This window comes from Mus musculus, chromosome 5 (genome assembly GCF_000001635.26).
Source record: "Mus musculus strain C57BL/6J chromosome 5, GRCm38.p6 C57BL/6J".
NCBI classification, from domain to species: domain Eukaryota; kingdom Metazoa; phylum Chordata; class Mammalia; order Rodentia; family Muridae; genus Mus; species Mus musculus.
In genome coordinates this window covers 39,288,049-39,313,337 of record NC_000071.6, presented here as the reverse complement: position 1 = coordinate 39,313,337, position 25,289 = coordinate 39,288,049, and the positions used below count along the sequence as shown (strand labels likewise).

The window sequence follows — 25,289 nt, the reverse complement described above, 5'->3', positions numbered from 1 at the left end:
CTTTGGATAATACCTGTGAATGACATGAACAAGTCATATAATAGAGAGCTTAATGTTTTATAGAATTTAGCAAATTATATCCAAGATAGTTACACCACTTTTTCTCCTGGGGAGTATATCTGAGGTCCCAGGTTCTCCATATGTCTGACAACACTTGGAATCATCATTGGGTTGGAATACGTTGGCAGACACCTCGCATATCCCATGGTGATTTAATCTGTCTATACCAGGAGCAAATGGTGTCCAACATCTTTCCATCCACTTAGCTGTCATCCACATGTCTTCTTAAAACAATTTATCTGTTCAAATCTTTGCATTCTGTTCTAAATTTCTTTCTAATCTTCCTATTGTTGAGATTTATGGGTTCCTCCTGTATTTAAGATGAAAGACATGTGTCAGATATACATTTTTACCCTAGTTAGAAGCTGGTATTGTTAACAATCAAGAACAGATTTTTCCATTTAATGAAAATTTTTACATAAGATAAAGAATTTTGGCTTATCTTTTTTAATTTTTTGGTTATATATCTTATACATCAGATATTTATAATTGTGACAAATTTTGTGTGTATGTTAGGAGAAATTAGTTAAAGATTATTTTTGTATATGCAAATCCAATTTTTTTACATTTGTTAAAGATTTTCCTTCCTCAAGACCTGCTTTTGTAACCTTGTAAAACACACATATGTCCATGTTTATCTCAAAGTTCTCTTCTGTTCTAATGGTCTCTTTGCCAGCCTTTGCCTACTTTCCATAGGGCTTTTGTTATCCTCGCTTCATAAGAGGAACTAAATGAGCTATGAATATTTAGTATTTGTCTTCAACTTTGCAACTTTTCAATGCTGTTTTGTTTTTGTAGATTATTTATACTTCCACATCGTTTTTTTTTCAACTTGTATCAGCTTGTCAACTTGTATGAAATAAAACATTTAGTTTGGATCCTGGCAGGAATTTCATGGAATTCATTGAACAACCTTTGAAGCATCCTCATCATAATAATATGGAGAAGGAGAATGGAAAAAATGGCTTAGAAGTTAAAAAGAATTTGCTGCTCTTGCAGAGAACCTGGGTTTGGTTGACAGCACTCACATGTGGCTCACAACTATCTGAAACTCTAGCTACAGATAATCCTGTGCCTCTTCATATCTCCAAGGGGATCAGGAGAGTAAACATGCATTCAGGCAGGCAAAATACCCATATTCATAAAATAAATACCTCTAAATAGTTGATAGCATGAATATTTGCATCCTGATGAAGCAATCCTTCCTAATTTATTTAGTCTTGTTTGAATTTCCTTCAGAATGCCGTATGCAATGTCATTTAAACCTCCTGTCAGATTGCTCTTGTTACTCAGTTTCTCTCCTTTCTTCCCACCTTTCAAGAATTTCACCTTGTCAATGTTTAAAGCTTTTCATTGACTAGAACTCTTAGTTGGGTCCTAGAAACTCCTGAAACACCCACCTGGGACAATCTTAGGGATTCTTTGTCTGTTTCAAGGAAACAGAGAAAACAATGGATTCTCTCTCTCTCTCTCTCTCTCTCTCTCTCTCTCTCTCTCTCTCTCTCTCTCTCTCTCTCTCTCTCTCCTTGCTCCATAAAGTCCTACAAAGTGCTGCTACCTAAATTTTCTTTCTGGTTGGCTTTGGTAGGAAGTCTCCTCTTTGCACAGGCACTCACATGGCTCACAGGCACTCACATGCACTCACATGCACTTACAGGTACTCATATGCACTGACATGCACTCACGTGCTCACATGCACTCACATGTACTCATGTGTGCTTACATGCATGCACCTGTACTCACATGTACTCATGCGAGCTCACATGCACTCACATATGCTCACATGTGCTCACATGCATTCACATGTGCACACATATGCTCACATGTGCTCACGTGCATTCACATGTGCTCACATGCACTCATGTGCATGCACTCATGTGTACCCAGGTGTGCTCACATGCATTTACCTGTGCTCACATGCACTCACACGCATGCACTCACATGTACTCAGGTGTGCTCACATGCACTCACATGCACTCACATGCACTCACATGCACTCACATGCACTCACATATGCTCACATGCACTCATTCCCACTGGGTTGCCCTTTTCTGTCTCTGCACATACAATTTATTCACATTTCTAATGCATTTAAATCGACTTTTGTTTCTCTCCTCTGCATGAAATCTTTCTGTAAGTAACCTTCAAGCCAGGTCTCATTACTGACAACTTGTACCATGACTGACTCCTAGAGAAGAATGTTTTCAACCACACCAGGGATCTCTATCTTAGCACTATGCTGCATCAGAATACTGGACTCTGAAGACTCAGACATTTCCTAACACACTGAAGACCCTCTAACTGGTCAGTGAAACAAGCTCAGTGAAGGGATAACTCTCCTCTCATCCTCCCTACTGAATCCCAGCCCTAGAGCAGTGGTCTGGTACCCAGGAATCCTACTAACCTTTGTTCAGTAGACAGGTGATGATTGTTGTAATAAATCTTTAAACGGAAGGGTGTGTGTGTGTGTGTGTGTGTGTGTGTGTGTGTGTGTGTGTGTACAAGCAGTGATTTAGAAAAAAAGGCAAACTCTTTTCACTTCCCCCTTCAACTTCTCCTAGAAATCCCATCACAATTCGCTCCAAACTTCCTGTCATGCTTTTATATATTCTAATTAATTGATATTTAACTCACTGAGTCCAATAGTACTGTCTTTATGCACATGGACTTAGAGGTCTTCCACTTGGGCATGGGGAATTTACCAATGGCCACATTCTTTCCAGCAGCTGTTCTTTATGTCATCCCAGTCACTTATAGTAACCATTCCTAAACAGATAGATAGTAAGGAGGATGGAAATTAGCAAGGTTGGCTTAACCTAATCAGAATATATTTTCATTCAAACTGTTCTTCCCTCAACTGAAGGTTCCATGAAATGTTCTTTTCTACCCCTGCCCAATTACATAGAAGCTGTCAGCAGTCAAGTTGTGCCCCAGTGGAACACAGGAATAATACCACTCCGCAGGCTCCAGCATGTTCTTGAGATAGGATGAAAGCATGTGTTCCAAAGCTGTAAGAAATTCATTTCAGTCATCCTAGATAATCTCTGTATGGCTCTACCCATTTGCTAGAATGTGAAATGAGTCTTCTGAAGTCATCTGAGTTAATCTCAGGGTTTTACTTATATGTTTCTTCTCTTCCTGTGTGTAGCATCTCTTATTTGCAGCCCTCCCTTCTGGTATCTTGCCCACCACACTGGTGTATGTTGTCAGTTGAAATACTGTGTCTACAAACTTCCAGAAAGCTGGCAATAGAATTTCTGAAGTGCAAACATATTTCATTTTTCTGTTTAAAAATGGAAATTTGATCATAGTACAGTTCTTGTGATGATGTATCAATTCAGAAGTATTTTCATTTGACTCTGTTCAGAATGAATTCACACATTTCACTAAATATTTTGATCAAAATGACTGTGATATGTTTAATTTACCTTTTGTACAACTTGAATTCACACATAAAATTAAATTATTTTCTCCAGGAATGAGTCCTAAAGATAACCTAAATAATGTTCATATGGATGATATAGAAGCAGAGTCTGAAAACTATTATTCAAAGTCAAAGGCTGACCCATTCAGTCCACAAGAGATGATTCTGTTCATCAGCTCCTGCCCTTGCATTCAGCTTGAAATTCACTGTTATGGCAGTATTTCCCCCATGGAGATTGGCGAGCTACTACAATGAAGGCTTCTTTTTTGAAGCCTTTCTTGTTAAACAGTTGCTAGCATGCCAAGTAATTAAAAACATGAAGAGCAAGATTTGGAAATTTTGCACTGAATGCTTTAAGCATTTTGGAACTATATGCAAATAGAAACCATTAGTATTAATGCTTCATTTTATTATCTTTATTATCATGTCCTGTTTTGGGTCTAGTTATGAAAGCACATACATTTATCCAACCTTTTACTGTTCACCTCTCCATTCTTCTCCCTAATTAGGTGGATCTATATATGCCTAAATAGAATTGGACCATGTAGTGTTTTAGAAAGGGTTTTGGTGGTGAAACTAAAAATGTCTCCAGTATGCAGAGTAGTATAGTTGGATACACACCAAAAGAGAAACAAAAGGTAATGAGAAATGAGCCTTGGAAAATGGACAAGAATACCAGGGATCCAGCAGCAGGAACATTCTAAGGTCATATCCATAAGGTCAGACTGGCTATGAATGGCCAGGGATGTTGCTGTTCCCTGTGATCTGCACAACCCATGCCTCTTTAAATGGTAATTCAATGTGAAACTCTGATATCACTAGCCTACTGGCTCACATGAACTTCCTTTTGCCACTATCACATAAGACTTTCACCTGGCTTCAGAGAAACAGCTCAGCTGAACAGTGACAAATGGGTAAGTTAGTATAAAATGGACTGGGAAAGAAGAGCAAAATTCAGAGAAGAGACGTTCTAGAAAGCCAGGAAGATAGGCACACTAAAAAGTAGAAGCATAGCACATAAATTTTGCTATCTCATGCAGATATTCACCAGAAAACACCCAACCCAGAAGGAGCACTGAATGATATCCTGTCCTGGGTTAATTTCTGTTGCTATGATAAAATACCTTTAAAACAAACAAACAAACAAGACAACTGAGGGGAGTTTATTTAGGTTTTGATTATAGGTCACTGTTCAACATTTTGAAGAGGTCAAGACAGGAACTTGAAAAAGCTAAGTCAGATTATATCCACAGTCAAGAGTAGAGACAGAAACAAGCATTCGTACTGCTCTCTTGCTCCATTTCTCCACCCTTACACAGTTCAGGATCCCTCCTCCTCCTTCCCAGGCAAGGGAATTATACCACTTGAACTAGCCAGGGTCTTTCCAAGTCATTTAACTTAATCAAGATGATTCCCCATAAACATGTCCACAGGCCAGCCTGATCTAGAAAATAAATATGTTATAGTCTTTTCTAAAATTATTCTAGGTTGTATCAAGTTTACAAAGGTAGCCATCATTACTCCCACAGGGAACCACAACCAGCCTTGGTGCCATTGGTTGCCCATTTCATGGGGCAGTAAGCACAGAATTTGTGAAGTCATGGTAGCAGATATACCTCAATAATCAATACAGATGTCTTCATAAAACTGATTCATCTACAAAAATATTTTTCAACAAAAAGAATCCATTCTCCTACATCATCATCTAAGTCAAGGCACCCTATTGGATGTGAGAGAGATCTATAAAGACTAATGAAAACACCTCTGGAGGGAGATGCTTCCCATACTGGGTTACATTCCTCCAGGTGTGGTAGATGCTTGGAATTAGAACTCAAGCATGGTAACTCTTCTCACACCAGTAAAACCCACAGGCCTGGGAAGGCAAAAGTGAGGCTGTGAATGCCTTCCTTTACCATGACTATCAGTGCCCTGCTTCCTGCCATGGCCAGGAATCACAAGTAGAATGCCACTAGATCTACAGCTATGACCACTACTTATGCATATTGGAATCTTCACTCACCTGGACAAGAAGTCAAAGGGCTGCACCACTTGTTTAGGTAACTAACCCAGATCTTCATTAACAAGTAAGCCTTCTTCTGAATAGTAATAGGAATGTGTACTTTAAGGAATCATGCTTTTGTGCCCCCATACCTGGTGATAATGGCAACCATTCATCCACTGAAACCTTGCCCCGTGTTTTAGTAACCTTTCTTGTTGCTGAAACCAAACACATGACAAGAAGCAACTCAAGGGAAGAATGGTACAATTTGGTTTGGAGGTCATAGTTCATCATGGTAAAAAAAAAGGGGGGGCAGCTATAGGAGCAGAAAGCAGTGCATCAGCTGCAATCAGCATCAGAGAGTGGACAGGAAATAAAGCTGTGCTAAAAGTCTCAATGTTCTGACCCCAGTGAACAGCTTCCTCCAGTGACAGTCCACTTCCTCAGGGTCCTACAGCCTTTCAAACTGGGTGGTGTCCATGTGCTCAGATCTATAAACCTCAAAAAGGCATTTCATGTTCAAAGCACAACACCCACAAGGAGATCTGATAGATGACCCAGTTCCTTGCTCTCTATAATAAGAGTATCTTACAGCCATGGTCTCTTCCCCAAAACATCATGGAGTATACCATAGATGCTTACCCTTGAATATGAAATATTCCAAGTTATATAAGGCAGAAGCTCAGTGCCCTAAGCATAGCACTGATGCCAGCTAGTTTCAGTGTTGTTGATATTGTCATGGTTACAGTCATTATTACTTCATGAGAACAGGTGACTCCAGGCTTCTTAAGATGCTAAAGAGGTGCTATCTACAGCTGTTTTGCTAGAGTTTATCTCTCTTGCCAAAGACACTATTGGAAAAACTAAAAGGTACCATCTCTCATATTCAATATGCCCAACCCTCAAGATTATTTCTAAAATTAGTTGATAACAGTGTTTATTTTCCAGTGTTTTATTATCTATTGTCATACTCACTAGCAAGAATGTGATTAGCACTATCATTACATCTGCAGAACCTCAGCTCTAGAGCAAAGACAGCAGAGTTTTGACATTTTTTTTGTTTCAAATACTATGACTCAATTAAAAATGAAAGCTTTGTTTTCATTATCTTTGGTTGATAAATAGCTAATTGCCACTGAATATGGCAAACACATCAAAAACAGTAAATTGAGGGTGTGATACTGGTTATGTCTATATTGCTTTTTACAAAAATTACCAATACAAAGTGTGCAGAAGGATTGTCTCTATGTATCACTGAGAGGCATCCATATGATAATACAAAATTCAAGGGACTATGTGCTATGCAGGATGCTGGTTTGTTAATGCCTAGAACAGCTTTTTGGCTTACTATCATGTTAATGCACAGGTAGGGTATTGTGGCACAGAGGTTCTGAATAAACTCTACCAGATCATGTATTTTGTATATGTTAGAAGAACTATTTACCCAAAATCAAATTAACAGATTATATTGACTGTATGTTTAATTTTTATTAAAGGGGCTTTATACAAAGGCTCAGAAAAAGAAAAGCATGTATACTTCAAATTCTACCCAAAAGCAAAAGGGCTGAAGGTGACACCCAGACCCCGCAGCACATCAGATCTGTGTCAGCTCTAGTCCCAGCTAGCTGCTGTTCTCACTGTGTCATTCTGAATAGCCTATCTTGGTCCCAAAGCCATCAGCAAACTTGAAATAGCTGAAGCATGTAACAGGAGTTAAAAACAAAACAGGAAGAAACACTTCAGAGACAGGTGTCATCCCTGTGATGGGACAACTTGCAAAACTCTGGATTCCAAAGGGGACTTCCACCAGGGCCTCAGTTCAGGAGCAAATCAAAGGCTCAGGCCAGATTCCTTCTGCGTTGCTTTTTCTTCTGGGGTGACTCATCCTGTAATGTGAGTCAAATAACTCACACAGAGTTTATTTTTGCTGTTTATTTTTGGTTATGATAGATCTTTTTGACTCAATTGCACACAGGAATGAAAGGCCAATTTTAAGCTGCATTTTGAAAAAAGCATGCAATTGTAGGATAAAAATATCGATTTTTTTGAAGCCAAAATTTGTGTGCAATTCTGACTTTGATACTTTCAGTTTGACCTTCATCAAATCACCTAACATTTTTGAATCTCAACTCCAGCTTACCTTAAGGGATATGTCAAGGATTTCACAGGGCTAGCATGAGTTTGTTTTAATCTACAGAGCTCAAGAGTCTCAGTGGGATGTTATATGGATATTGAGCCTTTTCATTTATTATACCTCATTTTCCTTTTCTTGGTGCAGCTATAACATGGTAAGCATTACTTTTCTAAAAAGGTAATGGCCTTGAAGGGAGAACATCTGATCTCCCACCCAACCTCTGAGTTTTTCTAACAAAATTTTGGAAGCAAGTTGAGATGAGCTATTTCACAACACACAAAGAATGCCTTTGATTTTCTAAAATGTTGAATCCTCTTAGACATATTTGCCTGGCTCTCATATGTCTTCCTTGGTAATGATAAATGATTAACTCAAGATCTGGTTCCCCCAAACCAGCTTGTTTAACCTTGAGCATAAGGTCACATGTCAGAGACTACTGGCAACTTAGAAAAGTTCAGATAGTGCAAGAGGTGTGAATGCGCATGGATCCCAGGAGACATAAAAATCAAGAGCCTTGAAAATGATGAAGATGAAGGTATATCCAGGATATTAGGAAAACACCCAAATTCTAGGGGGGAAATGAACAAGAACTTGGTCCTCCTCAATTCCTTCAGGTGGCTAATGCCACATTCACTGTTAAGATGGTCTGATCTCTCTGGAGAACACCTTTACAACATTCCTCCTTGTAGCTCTCAGTGATCCAGTAAGTCAGTTAACAGCAGTCACTACTTTCATTGTAGATTAGATAGTCTAAATTTCTACTCTCTCAGCAAAGATGGGACTCCACCAAAGACTACCTTGGAACATGGCCATGTCCCTTGGACACAGAAAAGTACCAGATCTGTAGCTGAAAGGTGTCTTTCTGTTGTCAGCAGGTGCGATTAAAGGGATAATAGAACGATGAAGCAAATTGTTTACCAAGACCACTTCTTTAAAACAATCTAGAAAAAGAGCCATTCTTTGATGAAATGGTGAGCTGAGGAAATAGTATTAATCATTGATAAATGCATCTTTTCTTCCTTTTTGCCATCTTTGTGATATGTAAGCACTGGACTGAACTTCAGATGAGAACCTTTGCTTCATATCGAATTAGTTGTATGTCCTGGATTCAATCAAACCTATTCTGGGTCTCAGAATCCTCCTTAGTAAAAAAGAGATAATCATGAGGCATTAGGCTTTGAAAAACTCAGCAGTATCACACTAAGTAATAAAAATTTAGTAAATAGTCTCTATTAGTTATAATGATGATGAGTAATATGTATTATTTAACATCTGTTCTATTTATTTTAAATGAAGTATGCCAGGAAGACTCAGTGCAACTTTGCACTAACGTGGTTATAAATTGGGTTAAGAAATAGGGCACCTAAAACAGATAGATGAGCTAATGGCCCAGGAGGAAAGTGGAGAGTATGTTTTTTACATTTTCAAGTCTCATTATTCTCAGCACATAAATGCCTCCATGGACTAAGAAGACTGAGTGGAACTTGAAAGAGTAACCACGGGACACTGAATTCCAAATTGTGTTACTCTGGAGGTTGTGATAAGATGCTGTCTTTACTGCATTAGGCAGGTGAGTCTTGGAGGTCTAGTCAAGGCTACTCCCAGATGGTCTCCCAGAATCAATGTGAGGATCTTGGATAGCAACTCTCATTTGGCATAATATAAAACTTCCACAGATGTGTCAACCAATACCCATTCCACGTGCCAAATTAAGGGAGGGTAAAAGTGAGTTTATATTTCTAAGATGTTGCTTGCCAAATAAAACATTGGGCTGAGCTGGCTTAACAACTGGGAGAAGCATGAGCTACAATGTACCCTGGGTAAACAACAAGAAGCAAAACATGACTAAGACCAGGTACTATGTAGCCCATGAACATTATAGGAAAAGAGTAGAGTGAAAGAATATAAGTTTCTTACACAACAGCCTTAGCCAAAATGTGAGCTGCTCAGCCAGTAGTAGGGCTATACTTGTCAACTTTGGGAATTCAATGTCTTTGGATCTCTCTCTCTCTCTCCTCTCTGTGTATGTGTGTATTATTTGATATATTTTTCTTTATGCTTTCTGATATTGTTTAAACAACCAAAGTAGGGAAAGACTTAAAAAGACCTCCATTATTATTCCTTGTCACTCTTGATCTAACAGTCATCTGCTGCTCTGTCAGTAAGCATGATCATGTGATATCAAACAATACAAATGTATCAGCTCACAAAATTTGCAGTACTTGGCCAGGTCTTCTGCTTCAGGCTCTATTAACAAGTTTCAAACTTCTTAATAGAGTGTAGAAGAGTATAGTCACATGTAAGTATGCAAATATAGAAATTCTAATTTCAGCCAGGTGGAGGATATAACTCCATAGCATCAAGTGAACTGAGGCTTCCCTCAATATTTGGTCACCTCACTTTCTGAAAAGAGCATTTGACAACAATAACAAAAAATATTGCATGAATAAAAATAAAAGCTAAGAAAGGATTGTCAAAAAACAAAAACAAAACAAAACAACAATAATAAAAACAGTAAGAGTGCTGAGGCAAAAATCAATATTTTTAACCTGGTTATTGAAGTTACATCTACTACTTTTGGTAGGTCTTATTCATTATGAACAAAAAACTATGTTTTTCCATATTCAGGAGAAAGGAACATATGAGAATTAGTATCAGGAGTGGGGTTCTCAGGTATCATTTTAAAAGACTTTCTATCTTGGCCCATTCATGTTACTATAACATAATGCCATGAACTAGGTTATTATAATTTCAAACATTTTTTCACAGTTCTGAGAATCAGAAGTTTAATGTCAAAACTAGATTTGGAATCTAGTTCAAAGGTTGCCCAATTTCCTTATATCTTCTTCACACAGTGGGGAATAAGTTGCCAGTCTGGGATTTCATTGAATTTTGTTTGGTTTTAATCCATTGTTTTGTTTTCTTTTATAAGACAAGGTCACCTTTTGTTATCCCTGCTGTTTTGGAACTGTCTTGCCTTGAATTCACAGAGGTCTGTCTGCCTCTTCCTCTTGAGTGCTAGATTAAATGTATATGTGACCATGCCCAACCATGTTGTTTTTTTTTTGTTTTTGTTTTAAATAAGGACAGTTACTGCTAATCTTATCAAGAGAACTATCATGACAACAACTACTTAAAAGTACTACCTTGAAGTACTGTTGTTGCTAGGCTTAGGATTTAGAGGGACCAGCGTACTTCTTGCTGCATTTAATGCTTAAATTTTAAGGATCCTGGCCTGTCTCCTATTATATGAATTGTAGTGCCTTTGCTTCCAACAATTATCTTGAAAATCTCCAAGGTCAACACGTTTGCCTCATTCTTGAGAATAACTAGTAAAATTGGCATTTCCAATGTTCAACCTAATTCTAATCTAAGTATTACACTTTATGTGAACTAAGGAAAATCACTTCAATTTTTATTTTCTACAACCTAAAATTGCTAAGCGCTGCTACTATTCAATACAGTAAAAAAGAAATTTGGAAGTTAGACATTAGTCCCCTGGTTTTCTAGTATTATTTCACATTACAAAATTACATCACATTTTTGTACTTTAAAAAAATTTATAATTGCATGATAGAGGTAGCTTGGTGGTAGAGGACTCAATTTTGCAGAGAACCCAACTGCAGATCCTAGCACCCACATGGTGGTTTTCAACCATCTGTAACTGCAGTTCCATCTGAGAACTTCTTCTGACCATTGTAGGTATACAAGTAAATGCATGTAGGCAAGACACTCACGAAATAAAAATAATGTAGAAAATTCATTACTCAATGAAAATTTTAATCTGCTTACAATTTGCATTTGAAGAAACTGACACTTACAGATTGCTAAGATTCTAGGAAAATACATAGCAATCTTTAAATCTCCAATAAGCTGTGGCTCCTCATATTGACTTTTTAAATTTTTTATTCTTTGTATACTTTTCATCACACACTTCAATCTCACTCACTTCCCTGTCCCTCCTTATCTGCCCTCTATCCTTGCAACCTTTCCCAAAAGAAAAACAAAAACAAATATCTTGCTATGGAATTGTGGTATGTCACACAGTATAACCTTTTGTCCCAATAGTTTTATTTACAATTGTTCATTACAGTGAGTCATTAGTCTAGTTTGAGGTCTCTGGCTTCTACTATACTATCAGTACTAGAGATTCACTGGAAATCCTCTCAGAAATCCTGTTGTTGCCCTGTGTCATTGAAATCCTGCAGCTTTGGATCAGCAGAACTGGACCTTTCATGTAATCCAACAGTTCATGGGTAGGGTAGATGTTGGAGTGGGATAACCCAAAGCCCCAATGTAGACTTGGGTAGTAGCTGTGTTGGTAAACCCATCATCTCTCGTGTACACTATCATGCCATCAGGGCCAGCTCTCCAGCACTGTCCAGGTGAGGGGTAAGGCCGGCTCATCTGAGTGCCTTGGCCAGCAAGGGGCAGGGCCAGATTTCCTGCTCTCATGCTCTCAGGGAAAGTTCTCTCATGCCCATACCATCAGAGCCAGCTCTACTGTGCTGCCAGGTAAGGTGCAGTGCCTGCTCTCCTACCTGCTATTGCTTGTGAGGGGCAGATCCAGATCTCCTGTGGTCATCCACTTGGATCCAGTCAATTTTTAATTTTTCTAGTATATTAATTTTATATGAAAAATTTGAAATAGTATGCATATAATTCAATGATTGACTAAATAAAGTCTTTCATCAGGTTGCTGTTAGCAGTTCATATTATTTGTTCAATGTATGTACTCTGGGAACGAAAGTTAAATGGCAAAGAACACATTTACTCTTTCTCATCTGTAAAACTTAAAATAATAGGTATCAGCATGAAGTGTAGAGTTTAATTTTCTAAGTTCAAATCCTGGTTCTGTCTTCAGTTTCTGGGAATCCAAGAGAGAACTCCTGGACCTCTTACTGACTTTGTTTCCTCATTTGCAAAAGAGAATTAATAACATTGGTCATAAGCTTTTCTGAGATATGAATAGCAACACAAGTTCTCAGTTATTGAATCAGAAACTAAGAGGAAACAGCATTCCTTAGACATCACAATGTATGATGATAGCAATTATATGAGTCCTATAAGGCTCAATTAAGGTACCATATATTGGTCTCAGCATTACTTGGAGGTTGTGATGGTTACTTTTTTATTGTTAACTTGATACAACCTAGAGAAATTGGGAAGAGGGAACTTCAGTTTAACAACTGCCTTCACAAGATTGATCAATGGCCATATCTGTGGGAGATTGTCTTGACCGATGATTGACATGGGAGAGTTGAAGCTATTGTGGATGGCATCATTCCTACACAGTGGCATCTGGGGTGTTTAAAGTTAGCCGAGCATGGGTTAGAAGGCAAGCCAGGAAGTAACATTCCCCCATAGCTTCTGCTTGGGTTCCTATCCGGCCTGCCTTCAGTGATAGATCATAATCTCCAAGTATAAGATGAAATAAACCTATTCCACTTCTCAGTAGCTTTTGGACATGGTATTTATTACAGCAACAGATCAAACTAGAATAGTGGTATATCCACTAAGTGAGACTGAAAATCAACTCTGTTCTGTGGATAATGGCACTGTCTTCCAAGAACTGAGGTAGTCTGCCCAGGGCAATGTGACAGAGGAACAGCAGACACAGAATCTGAAGGCAGGAAGTCTCTTCATTGACAACACACACACACATACACACACACACACACACACACACACACACACACACACACTCACACTTCAGTATGTGTGTAAGTACAATGCTAAAGTCAAAACACTTAAAATTTAGAAACAAAATGCTCTTACAGAATATTTTTAAAACAATTCTCAGGAGGAAATAGAAAGCCTTGAATGGATCTATTTATATGTATATATGTATATAATTAATGAACTACACTTTCAAATTTAGAAGTGATGATGTAACTAAAAAGTCAATTGAAGTTAATGAAAATTATTTCATAAGAAATGTACAACATAAAACTAGAAAAGCCACCCAAATAAATTCTGGCTCTCTGAAAATTTCCTGGCAGCAATTAAAATAAGGTTTTTTTTAAATTTGATTTGCCAAAAAGAGACAGCATAATTTAAAATATTTGTAATGAAAAGTTAGAACTGCAAAATAATCTAGCAGTGTGGAAATGACTAAAATTATAAACAGAATGTATGAGTGTTGTGGAATACTAGGGAAATATTCTAATAGAAATAATAAAAATGTTAAATTTAGATAAAATAGGCAAAAATTTTAGCAACATGTATAGTACATGCATATATTTGATTATGAGTATATACATGGGAATCCATGAATATTTACATAGAAGACATATCCACTTATCTCCAAATATTCATATACTCTGAAATACACATATACTATGAAAGCGTTAATCATTTTATTTTATATAAATATGAAAATTAATTTAAAATAAATAAATAAAAATAATATTATAGCAAAGTGCCAGCATCCAATGGTCTCACACGAATCTATCTAAATATTAACAAAGTGCATAGAGCATTATATAAACCTACATGAGCATGAAATTAGATATTCCTGCAATTTAAAGCTAATTTCATATTATTTAAGTTATTACCACACATTAATAGATCAGATGTGGTTGAATCCACAGATACAGATAAAACATTTACTACGTGAGTCTACAGTATGAATCCTAATAAATGTAACTAATTTATGAATCTAGACAGTTGAGCATTTTTACTATGAAAATGAAGAACATTCAAGCTGTGCATGTAGCATTCAGTATCTAAACAATTGTGCACTATTTTAAAGCTCATATCACATGAGTTTCTGAATATAAATCTGGTGTGTCAGTAGATATGCAAAAAATATTCAAAAGAAAAAAGTACATATGACAGCTATCAACTAAGTTCTCAAATGAGGAGCCCACAGTGGTCCACAAACATTTCAAAAGATTCTTACTGTTATAATCCAGGAAATGCATACTAAGTGCCTCATGCCATATTTATCAGATTCACAGGTTTTAAAAGTCTGTCATTATCAAGTGTTGATGAGAATGTTGCTTAGAAAGAAGTCTTGCACATTGCTTACAGATGTAGTTCTCTACAGACACTTTTATATCTACTAGGCTATCATCAGTTTTAAGTTTCAGAGAAAGTAATAAGTATTACCCCAATGAACATCTGTACAATGAAATACTGACAACATGTGTGTAGAGATATAGATGTATTGAGGCCAACACTGAAGAGAGAATCCACAATAAAAGCTGGAGTGTGCATAGTGCAGTGATCAGAATCAGCCAGCAGGCTTGTGGAACACATCTTCTTGGAAGCCCATCCCCATCGTGCCTGATTCAGTAGGTCTTGGATAGAGCATGAAGATTCACATCTTTTACCATCTCCCAAATGTTGCTGCTCCTAGAGTCAGTTCTGGAAGAGCTACCACTGTCCTAAGTACTTTATGCATGTTAAGCCCAGCAGTCCTCAGTGACACCTTGTGAGGTAGAGTCTTATTAGCATCTTCTGTTTACAGGCAGAAAGGTCATATAGTTTATTGTGGGTTAAACTGGGGAACTTAGAGAGATTGACCCAGGACCTGTATGATTGAACAAAAATACTTAGATGGATCAATGGAGAAAAATATTTCAAGAAGACTGAAAGGTCTTTTGGAAATGGGGATGCCAGAGACTAGAAGGAAGAGGAAGGCAGATGGATAAACAGGCTTTTCTCAGTGCTGAGTTCAAATACTTTTTAAAAGGTCTTGGGAATGCTTAGAGCCAGGTATATCTTCCAGTAGCTTCACTCTCAAGAACAAGTCGCTCTGATGATCATTGACTTTCCAGAACAACCTTGGCTTCATGTTGGGGCTGGCATGCAAGTTCACCTAACAAATATGGGGAGAATCTTCTAAGTATGGTGGCAACAGAAGTACAGAAAATACCTTCTCTTGTGGAATTTAATTCTATGGGCACCCTCACTAAAAAACCAAAATGTAGTGAAGCACTGGTCACTACTTAATACCCATGAGTCGGAAACAAAACAGGGAGTTTTGGTGGTGGACACCAAGGATCTGCTTCTAAGCCATACAGCTTGGAAGCCATGGCCCTCAAAGACAAACATTAACTTTATTTATGTCTGCAGCTTTCAGGCTTCTGTATGGTCCATAACCAGCATTCAGTAAAGACTTGCTGACAGTGCAGAAGAGTGTGTTCAGCAGTTTTCACTGGTGAAAAAAAATGCTGACTGTGAGAAGTGCTGTCCAGGCTGAGGATGGGGACAGTCTGAGGGACCTCATCACTTGGCCAGAGTGGGTCTTCCACACTTATGAACAAAAATTCCAGTGACCTACTTAGAATCTTGAATCAAAATAAGAAGTCATCCTGTACTCCACAGCATAATGTGATCTAAAATGCTAAGCTTTTTCTCTAGCCTACACGCAGAACCACCTAAAACTCAACAAAACCTCACTACAATTTGTGCGATAAAGTGATGCATCGAACCTGGATAATTTCTTCATACGTTTTGCTGACGACACACATTTTTTTGACATCTTATTATTTTCAATTGTATGTTATCTCCTGGTACAAAGCCATTGCAGTTCTGCCATGGCTTACTTGTCAGAAATCTGCTTAATTTTGCACTCCCTAAAGTTGTAAGTGCTCTCCTGAGAAGGAGGCTGTCCTTATATGCAGCAGCAACCAAATTCTGAAGAGGAGCGATCTGATTCACTCTTCTGACATGCCTAGAATTCAGTTGCTATTATTATATCTCTTATGCATATGGGGAGGGACAGGCATGCAGATGAAGAAGGGCAGGTCCATGAGTGGGACAGATAGGGAAGGAGACGCATGAAGAAGGTTCAGAGGAAGAACATGCTTGTGAGAATACTATATCACAGGGTTTGCTTTTGCTGTTTCCCAAACTTGCAGCAGTTAGACTTTCATGGTTTCTTTCTAGGGATTATATTGCTGTGATGAAACAGGATGACAAAAAGCCACTTGCGAAGGAAAAGGTTAATTTCACCTTATAACTTACAAGCCCATCGCTGAGACAACGAGGAATCCAGAGTAGGACCCTGGAGGCAGGGATAGGAGCAGAGGGAACTAGAGGAGGGCTACCAACTGGCTTGTTACTCATGGATCTCTCAGACTGATTTTTTTTTTTTTAAGGGCCTGTAACTCTTTAGCAGTGCTCTCCTGTAATTCTTTTTTTTTTTCCATTTTTTATTAGGTATTTAGCTCATTTACATTTCCAATGCTATACCAAAAGTCCCCCATACCCACCCACCCCCACTCCCCTACCCACCCACTCCCCTTTTTTGGCCCTGGCATTCCCCTGTACTGGGGCATATAAAGTTTGCGTGTCCAATGGGCCTCTCTTTCCAGTGATAGCCGCCTAGGCCATCTTTTGATACATATGCAGCTAGAGTCAAGAGCTCCGGGGTACTGGTTAGTTCATAATGTTGTTCCACCTATAGGGTTGCAGATCCCTTTAGCTTCTTGGGTACTTTCTCTAGCTCCTTCATTGGGGGCCATGTGATCCATCCAATAGCAGACTGTGAGCATCCACTTCTATGTTTGCTAGGCCCAGGCATACTCTGACAAGAGACAGCTATATCAGGGTCCTTTCAGCATAATCTTGCTAGTGTATGCAATGGTGTCAGCATTTGGAAGCTGATTATGGGATGGATCCCCGGATATGGCAGTCTCTACATGGTCCATCTTTTTATCTCAGCTCCAAACTTTGTCTCTGTACCTCCTTCCAAGGGTGTTTTGTTCCCACTTCTAAGGAGGGGCATAGTGTCCACACTTCAGTCTTCATTTTTCTTGAGTTTCATGTGTTTAGGAAATTGTATCTTATATCTTGGATATCCTAGGTTTTGGGCTAATATCCACTTATCAGTGAGTACATATTGTGTGAGTTTCTTTGTGAATGTGTTACCTCACTCAGGATGATGCCCTCCAGGTCCATCCATTTGGCTAGGAATTTCATAAATTCATTTTTTTTAATAGCTGAGTAGTACTCCATTGTGTAGATGTACCACATTTTCTGTATCCATTCCTCTGTTGAGGGGCATCTGGGTTCCTTCCAGCTTCTGGCTATTATAAATAAGGCTGCTATGAACATAGTGGAGCATGTGTACTTCTTACCAGTTGGGGCATCTTCTGGATATATGCCCAGGAGAGGTATTGCTGGATCCTCCGGTAGTACTATATCCAGTTTTCTGAGGAACCGCCAGACTGATTTCCAGAGTGGTTGCACAAGCCTGCAATCCCACCAACAATGGAGGAGTGTTCCTCTTTCTCCACATCCACGCCAGCATCTGCTGTCACCTGAGTTTTTGATCTTAGCCATTCTGACTGGTGTGAGGTGGAATCTCAGGGTTGTTTTGATTTGCATTTCCCTGATGATTAAGGATGTTGAACATTTTTTCAGGTGCTTCTCTGCCATTCGGTATTCCTCAGGTGAGAATTCTTTGTTCAGTTCTGAGCCCCATTTTTTAATGGGGTTATTTGATTTTCTGAAGTCCACCTTCTTGAGTTCTTTATATATGTTGGATATTAGTCCCCTATCTGATTTAGGATCAGACTGATTTTTGATGACACCAAGGACTATGAGCTTAAGGCTGCTACTAGTAGTCCCAAATCAATTACCAATCAAGAAAATACACAATACACTTTCCTCAAAGCCAATCTGATGGAGGCATTCTCTCAATTGAGAATCCCTCTTCCAACGTGAATTTAGCTTGTGTCGAACTGACAAAAAAGTAGCTCTGAGATCACATTTTTAAAAATTTTATTGGTTATTTTATTTATTTATATTTCAAATGTTATCCCCCTTCTTGGTTTCCCCTTTGCAAACCTCCTATGCAATCCCCTTTCCCCTGCTTCTATGAGGGTGCTCCCACATACACCCACTCCCATCTCACAGGCCTAACATTCCCCTATTCTGAGGCATCAAGCATTCACAGGACCAAGGGCCTCCCCTCTCATTGATGCCAGATAAGGCTATCCTCTGCTACATATACAACTGGATTCATGGATTCCTCCATGTGTACTTTTTGGTTGGTGGTTTAGTCCCTAGGAGCTCTGGAATGTCTGGTTGGTTGATATTGTTGTTCTTCCTATAGGGATGCAAACCCCTTCAGCTCCTTCAGTTCTTCCCTTAACTCCTCCATTGGGGTCTTCATGCTCAGTCCAGTGGTTGGCTGCAAGGACCCACATCTGTATTGGTGAGGCTCTGGCAGGGTCTCTCAGGAGACAGTTATATCAGGCTCCTGTCAGCAAGCATTTCTCACCATCAGCAATAGTGCCTGGGTTTTGTGGCTGCATATGGGATGGATCCCCAGGTGGAGCAGTCTCTGGAGGGCCTTTCCTTCAGTCTTTGCTCCACTCTTTGTCCCTGTATTTCCTTCAGACAGGAGCAGTTCTGGGTTAAAAGTTTTGAGAATGGTGGGTAGCTATGCCTTCCACAAAAAAAAAAAAAAAAAGAGGAGGAAGGAAGAGGAGGAAGAGGAGAAGAAGAAGGAGGAGGAGGAGGAGGAGGAGGAGAAGGAAGAAGAGGAAGAAGAAGAAGAAGAAGAAGAAGAAGAAGAAGAAGAAGAAGAAGAAGAAGAAGAAGAAGAAGAAGAAGAAGAAGAAGAAAAAGAAGAAGAAGAAGAAGAAAAAGAAGAAGAAGAAGAAAGAAGCAGCAGCTCAGTTTTGTCATACACTGATAGTTGACTTTCTCAATACCAAGGTCAGAACCCTTGAAATTTGCATTTACTTAGAACTTTTTGACATCATCAAAAATGTCAGAAGTAAAAGTGATGGTAACGTTCCTTCCAATAAGGTTGTTAAGGGACATTTTCCTCCAGCTGAGATTCTTATCATGGTAGCACATGAAGGATATGAGTAGAAGAGCCATGAATCTCCTCTACCGAACTTGTTCTCCTTTATCAGTGATATCTCTAGAATTTGTTAAACTTCTCCTTTTTTGTTCACTGATGTATTTAGAACCTTATTTGTAGTAAGTACACAAATCTACAAGAGTAGCAACCATTGTCCCAGCTTAGAGAGCTAACCATTTTAAGCATGAACCAGCAGCTCAGGCTATTTCTCCATCCTAATATTTCCTTTATTCCAATTTGCCCATTAAAAATTTTCTTTATGTAATCCTATAAATTCCTTCAAGATCTTTCTGGTACAGGGATGGGTTAAATTATATATATACATTTCCTTCTTCAGGGAAAAAAGGCCACCTTGAAAGGCAAATCTATTAGTAGGTAACATTTCCTAGGGATTTTCCCAAATTGATAACACATAAAAAGGCACTGTGGACAATAAGCACGGATGTGAACAGCCCCCTCCCATTGTACAGATGCAAGAGCTGATGGGGTCATAGTCAAGGTCTCTGCAGAATAGAGAATGGGATCTTGCTGCAGGTTCTGTGCCTCTAAACCCCACATTTTATCCTAATAGGCTAGCCTCCCTCTTCAGGTGGAGCATCATAATTCCTCAAAGAAGCTATGTGGGGAGGCTATGAAAGAGAAAAAGCATTAAACTAGGAGTGAACAGCCACCAAGGGAGGTTCCTTGTAGGTTGAGTTTGCAGTTCTATCACACTCAGCCTCCTGAGATGGGTGCCATGACCCGCTAATATGTGTTGTGTGTGCTGCCTTACAGCATGGTTGATTTAAGGAGGCAGGCAATTTATGAGCTCTGTGCAGACCCTTTCCAGAGCTGCAGAATGGAGGCAGCCCCAGGAGGCAGTCCCAGAATGGGAGCCTTTTCTGTAGGATCAGCACACTTTCAAATGAACTGGCCCCACAGAAGAATGAATAAGCCTTGGTCGGCTGAATCTTATCAAAGGCAATTGTTACCAGCACACAGGACAGACAGGAAAACTGGTGACAGCCTGGAATGTAGCTCAAGTTGTATTTCAGAGGTCAGACAAGTTGATTCCACAGCATGCTCTGCCACAAGGAAACAACTAATCTCCCCACTCTCTCTCCACTTATAGTTTATTTTCAAAACAACAAATGGTCATTGAGAGGCGATAATAATATGCAAAGAAGCAAAAATACATTAAAACATAAAAGTACAATATCTAATCTTTAAGGTGGCTTCTCTTACCAGATCATACTTTTCCAATCTTTCCATACATAAAAAAAACCGCAAAATAATAATAAAAAGTATATAGTACATCTACCTCAAGAACAGCTATTTTTCCTTAAAATATTTATTCATGCAATTAGTGGATCCTTCCCCTCCCTCGCCCCACCCATGATGAAGCAAGGTAAATAACTGGAGGGAAATGGAGAACTTTTATCAATTAAAGGAACTCACTATTGATTAGTTTAGACCAAGACCAAGCTGGTTTCCTGATTAAGCACTACTGCATGGCTACAATGGACATGCAAGCATAAGAATTCTGCTCTACTGTGAGTCACAAGCATTTGAATGCTGCCTCTCCTGTTATTACCATGATGAGCAACCCCAAAGAGTGTCCAAAGTCCTCATGTGCACTGTGGGCTTTACAGAGCTAAAGTCAAGTTGTTAACAGGCCTGTCCTAGTTTCAAAATATCCTTTTTGGTTCTTAGACTAGTGCCCCACCCCTCTTTTCAAAGACATCAAAGTAGTGTGTGAGCCTCTTACACCATCACTCTTCCTCTGGTTTCAGGCGGAAAAATTCTCCTCTTTGAGAGGCTTATGAGATTAGGTTGTGCCCACATGGATAATCTAAGATAATTTCTCCATTTCAAGGACTTTAACCTAAATCACATCTCCATAGTTACAGTATCTGTGATTAGATTGGTGATGTAGCTAGAAAATGCTGTTCATTCTAATGCAGGAGAATACCTTCCACTGTAGGATAAGCATGTCTATAGCCCATCACCTATTATGATGCACTGGAACTCCTGTCAACATATGCACTCCATAATCTACTTAATGCATTCTTCAGCAAAAACCACTGTAACTAAATCTTTGTGAGGATTTAATTATTGCCTTGAAGAAAATTACTAATGGCAAAATGGCTAGATTAAAGCATAAAATATTGATCTGAACAATACAGGTTCATTAATGAAGAAAACAGATGAATACAGCCCTTTAAAGAGCAGAGTGTATGTTCTATGTCTGGAATCTTATAATGAATAATGCGGGGGCCATAGTTCACATATTCTTGATGCTAGACTTTCAGCTGTCTTCTTGAATTCATTTCTCATTTCCAAAAATAAGAAAAACTATTTCCTTTCCATCGCTCTGTTTTATTGTCCCCTCTAAATTTCCCTCCTTCCAGTCCTTATTCTTCTCTATCTATCCTTTGCAAAATTTTATTGTAAAGCCTATAAGATTGTTGTGTGATGACACTTTTCTTACACATAGAAAGCCAAAGCTGAAAATTAAGCTTCATTAATTACTAGCAAGCAATACATACATGGAAAAGGCTGGGCCTTCATAGTCTCATGTGATAAGAGCGAGATACATTCCTCATGTTAAACACCTTTTAAATAGTTTTAAATATACCATAATTTTAATTTTTACCAAACTCCCATGAATTGCTCTCCACCATAAAATTTTCCAAATAGGAAAATGAAAGAGAAAGGTTAAATAACCTATTCAAAGTCATGCCATGTATTACATTCCATTCCATTCAGGATTGAGACAAGACAATCTCATCCTGGGGCTGAGATCAACCTTCCTAATCCTTGCTGACTGTTGACCATCATTCCTTTCTGTCCAAGAAAATATAATGATGTTCTCACCTTGAGTACCTCAAGGTGTGACTTCATCTGGAAGTCAGGATATTGTTGATATAACTCATTAAAATGAAGCCATGGTGAAGAATAGGTCCCTTATCCAATATACACTGTTGTTGTGTGAAGGGGAAATCTGCACATATTCAGAGAGAAGACCACATGAAGACAAAGTTTGATGCCAGTGAGACATAATACAAACCAGCAAGCAACAGGGATACCTAAGAAGCTGAAAGGCTGAAGAGCCACAGGCTAATTGCCCCTCAAGGGCTTTGGTGAGAGTATAAGGACAGCACCTGGATGCTAGAAGTTTCCCTTCAGAATTGTGGGGGACAGTTTTCCTGTATAATTTGAGATGTCACAGTCATGGTAACTAGAAAAACCTGATACATTCTCCATCTGCACTGTGTAGAACACCTTGCTTACTTGGAGTTTATGGATGATGGGATTTCTATTCAACTTCTGGTTTTCTTTCATCTATCTAACAGGATGCTTGGGCCAATGTGACAACTGTAGAATCTGGGGGAGTAAATTTTACCATCTAATCATCTCTATGTGGACCCAAGCATTCTAGCTTCAGCAGACCTTCACTTTAATATCGTTACTTCTAGAATATCTTTCTTATTGCATGCAGCTGTTTTCATGAGCTATTTTCAAAGTATACCTCCTGGTTTACTAATATGTCTGATATAGATTGATAGAAAGAGCTATATAGAGAAGTAACTTGCATAAAACCAACAGTCACTTTTGGTGTAGCCAGAATCAGGCTAGATTGAGTATCTGAGACATTAGGACTCTTTCCCCATGATATACAAGACAGAAGGTAATTTTATCTTCTTTCCATTCTTGTATTATTGTTCTCTGGCTCTTAGTACTACCCAGGTCAGAGACCTCATGATATACTAACTAAAACTAATCCCTAAGTTGACTGAACTGAAGTGGCATGAAAAATACCAAGGCACAGAGTACCTATTTTGTGCCTGTTTTAATTGTTTATGGACCAATCACCCTGCACACACTATTATTTTGCAAAATATAAAGCCTCAAGGAACTCACTGACTGGAAAAGAAGCTTAGATCATGGGTCACATACAGATTATAGACACACTTTATTAGTGAGAACATTTTAAATTGAAAGGTGTTTAATTTGGCTGACCTACAGAAAAATCATAGCTTAGCTTATCCTTCCCTAAGAATGTTTTCAGAAATGTCTTTGACAAAAGTTAACATAGGTATAGAAAGATCATAACTCAACATAATGCCATGGTTAACTGAAGTTCTTCCACAGAAAACAAAACTACATTAAAAATTCTAGAGAGTTGATTAACTGAATACAATGTCAATGATTTTAAAGAGTGGGAATGTTGCAGATTCAAAGCCAAATTATTTTTGGGACATCTTAGCTCTTAAATAACCATTTTTTTTTTACTATCTCGTGTGTAACCTAAAAACTTGTTAACTATCAAATAAACTCTTCTATAACAAATAAGCCTATTCCTTTTCTATCAACTTAAACAGTAAGAGTGTAATCAAGTCACATTTAAGGCTTATTGAAGAAACTTCTTCTGTCCTTGTTCTATCCTACCTGCCTAATATATTCATTTATTCATAATATGTATATATATGAAACCCAATATATTTGAAAAGTGTTTTGATTTATTGCTTTCCTTGTTATATTACTATGATAAATTCATGAATCTGGTACTATATCAGTGCATGTTAGAAAGAACCTAAAGCTGTGTCCCTGGGCTATGGTTACTCATATTTGGTTAGAAAATGAGTTACCATCTATTTTTGCTGATTCTAGAGCTATGTTTTTACATTGATTGTGAAAAAATTTATAGACAACATTATGTTAAATTAGGAAAATAAAGCAAAACAAATAGTAAAACCAAAATCCTCTATGTTAGAAAGAAGATGAGGCTGTTGTGCTAGAGACTTTACTTCAGTCAAAAATTTAAACAGAAAGTATACAAAGAAGCAAGAGGGAAGTCAAAACATCCATGAATGGCAATGAAATAACCTTATATTTTCAAAACTCTAAGGATTCCACCAAATGACTTTTAAAGCTGAAAAAATTAATAAGTAGCAGGACATAAAATAGTTTTTATAAATAGCACATTTTCTAAACAGCAATAATGAACTAGAGAAACTATAAAGAAAACTCTAGTTATAATAGCTATAAAAATAAAAAATATACAAATAAGCCTAGCTGAGGGAGAGAGACAGAGACACAGAGAGAGAATAATCTCTAGAATGAGAATTACCAAACATGAGAAAGAGAAATTGATGGCACTGAAAGGTGGAAAGGTCTCTCAGGCTTGTGGACTGACAGGATCAACATTCTTAAAATGGTGACGGTGCCCCAAAGAACCTACAGATCCAACACAGTCTTTACCATAATAGCAATGCCATTCTTCAAAGAACTAGAATAGAGTCCTTAAGCACATTAAAAGACACAAAGGGCTGTACATTATCAGAATAACCCTAAGCAAAAGAACAAAGCCATAAGCATCAGGATAGCCAATTCAAACCCTAACACAGCATTCTAACAGCAGCATATCGTGTGGACGTACATATAAATTAATTGACCAATGAAAGAGAAGAGAAAAAAACAGAAAAAAAAATACACAAATTTTCAGCCAACTCAACCTTAGCTAAGGTGCCAAAGGCCTACACTGGGGAAAGGACAACCTCTTCATGAAATGGGCTTGGAAAAGTGGACATTTGTGGAGAAGACTGAAACAGACTCCATTCTTCAACCCAGCATAGATCACAGGGACATCAAATACATTTGAAGAGAACATGAGAGACACAGTTGAAAATATATTCCCAAGAGATAATTTCTTGATAAAACTCCAATAGCTTGAAAAAATATTGGCAAATGGGATTAAATCAAATTAAAAAGCTTTGTACAACTAAGAAAATAATCTAGAGCAGTGGTTCTCAACCTGGGGGTCACAACCCATTCAGAAAATTTTTATCTCCATAAGTAT

At 38.2% G+C, this 25,289-nt stretch overlaps 2 long non-coding RNA genes across 4 annotated transcripts in view; one reads left to right on the top strand and one right to left on the bottom strand.

Annotated features, from left to right (window-relative positions):
* Positions 1-13: 13 nt before the first annotated feature.
* Gm40292 lies at positions 14-6,204 on the bottom strand. 3 transcript variants are annotated; one of them, XR_003955904.1, is made up of 4 exons: positions 6,126-6,204; positions 5,505-5,701; positions 2,695-2,826; positions 14-370 (listed from the first exon to the last, which is right to left on the bottom strand). It is a non-coding gene; the product is annotated as a predicted gene, 40292 (long non-coding RNA). The 3 variants fall into 3 exon arrangements; XR_003955906.1 differs by lacking the exon at positions 2,695-2,826; XR_003955905.1 differs by lacking the exon at positions 5,505-5,701.
* Positions 6,205-6,268: 64 nt separating this feature from the next.
* The window catches only part of Gm40293, a 93,894-nt gene continuing 74,873 nt past the window's right edge, over positions 6,269-25,289 (top strand). The window contains exon 1 of the long non-coding RNA XR_868387.1: positions 6,269-6,353. This is a non-coding gene — a long non-coding RNA (predicted gene, 40293). The remainder of the gene's footprint in view (positions 6,354-25,289) is intronic.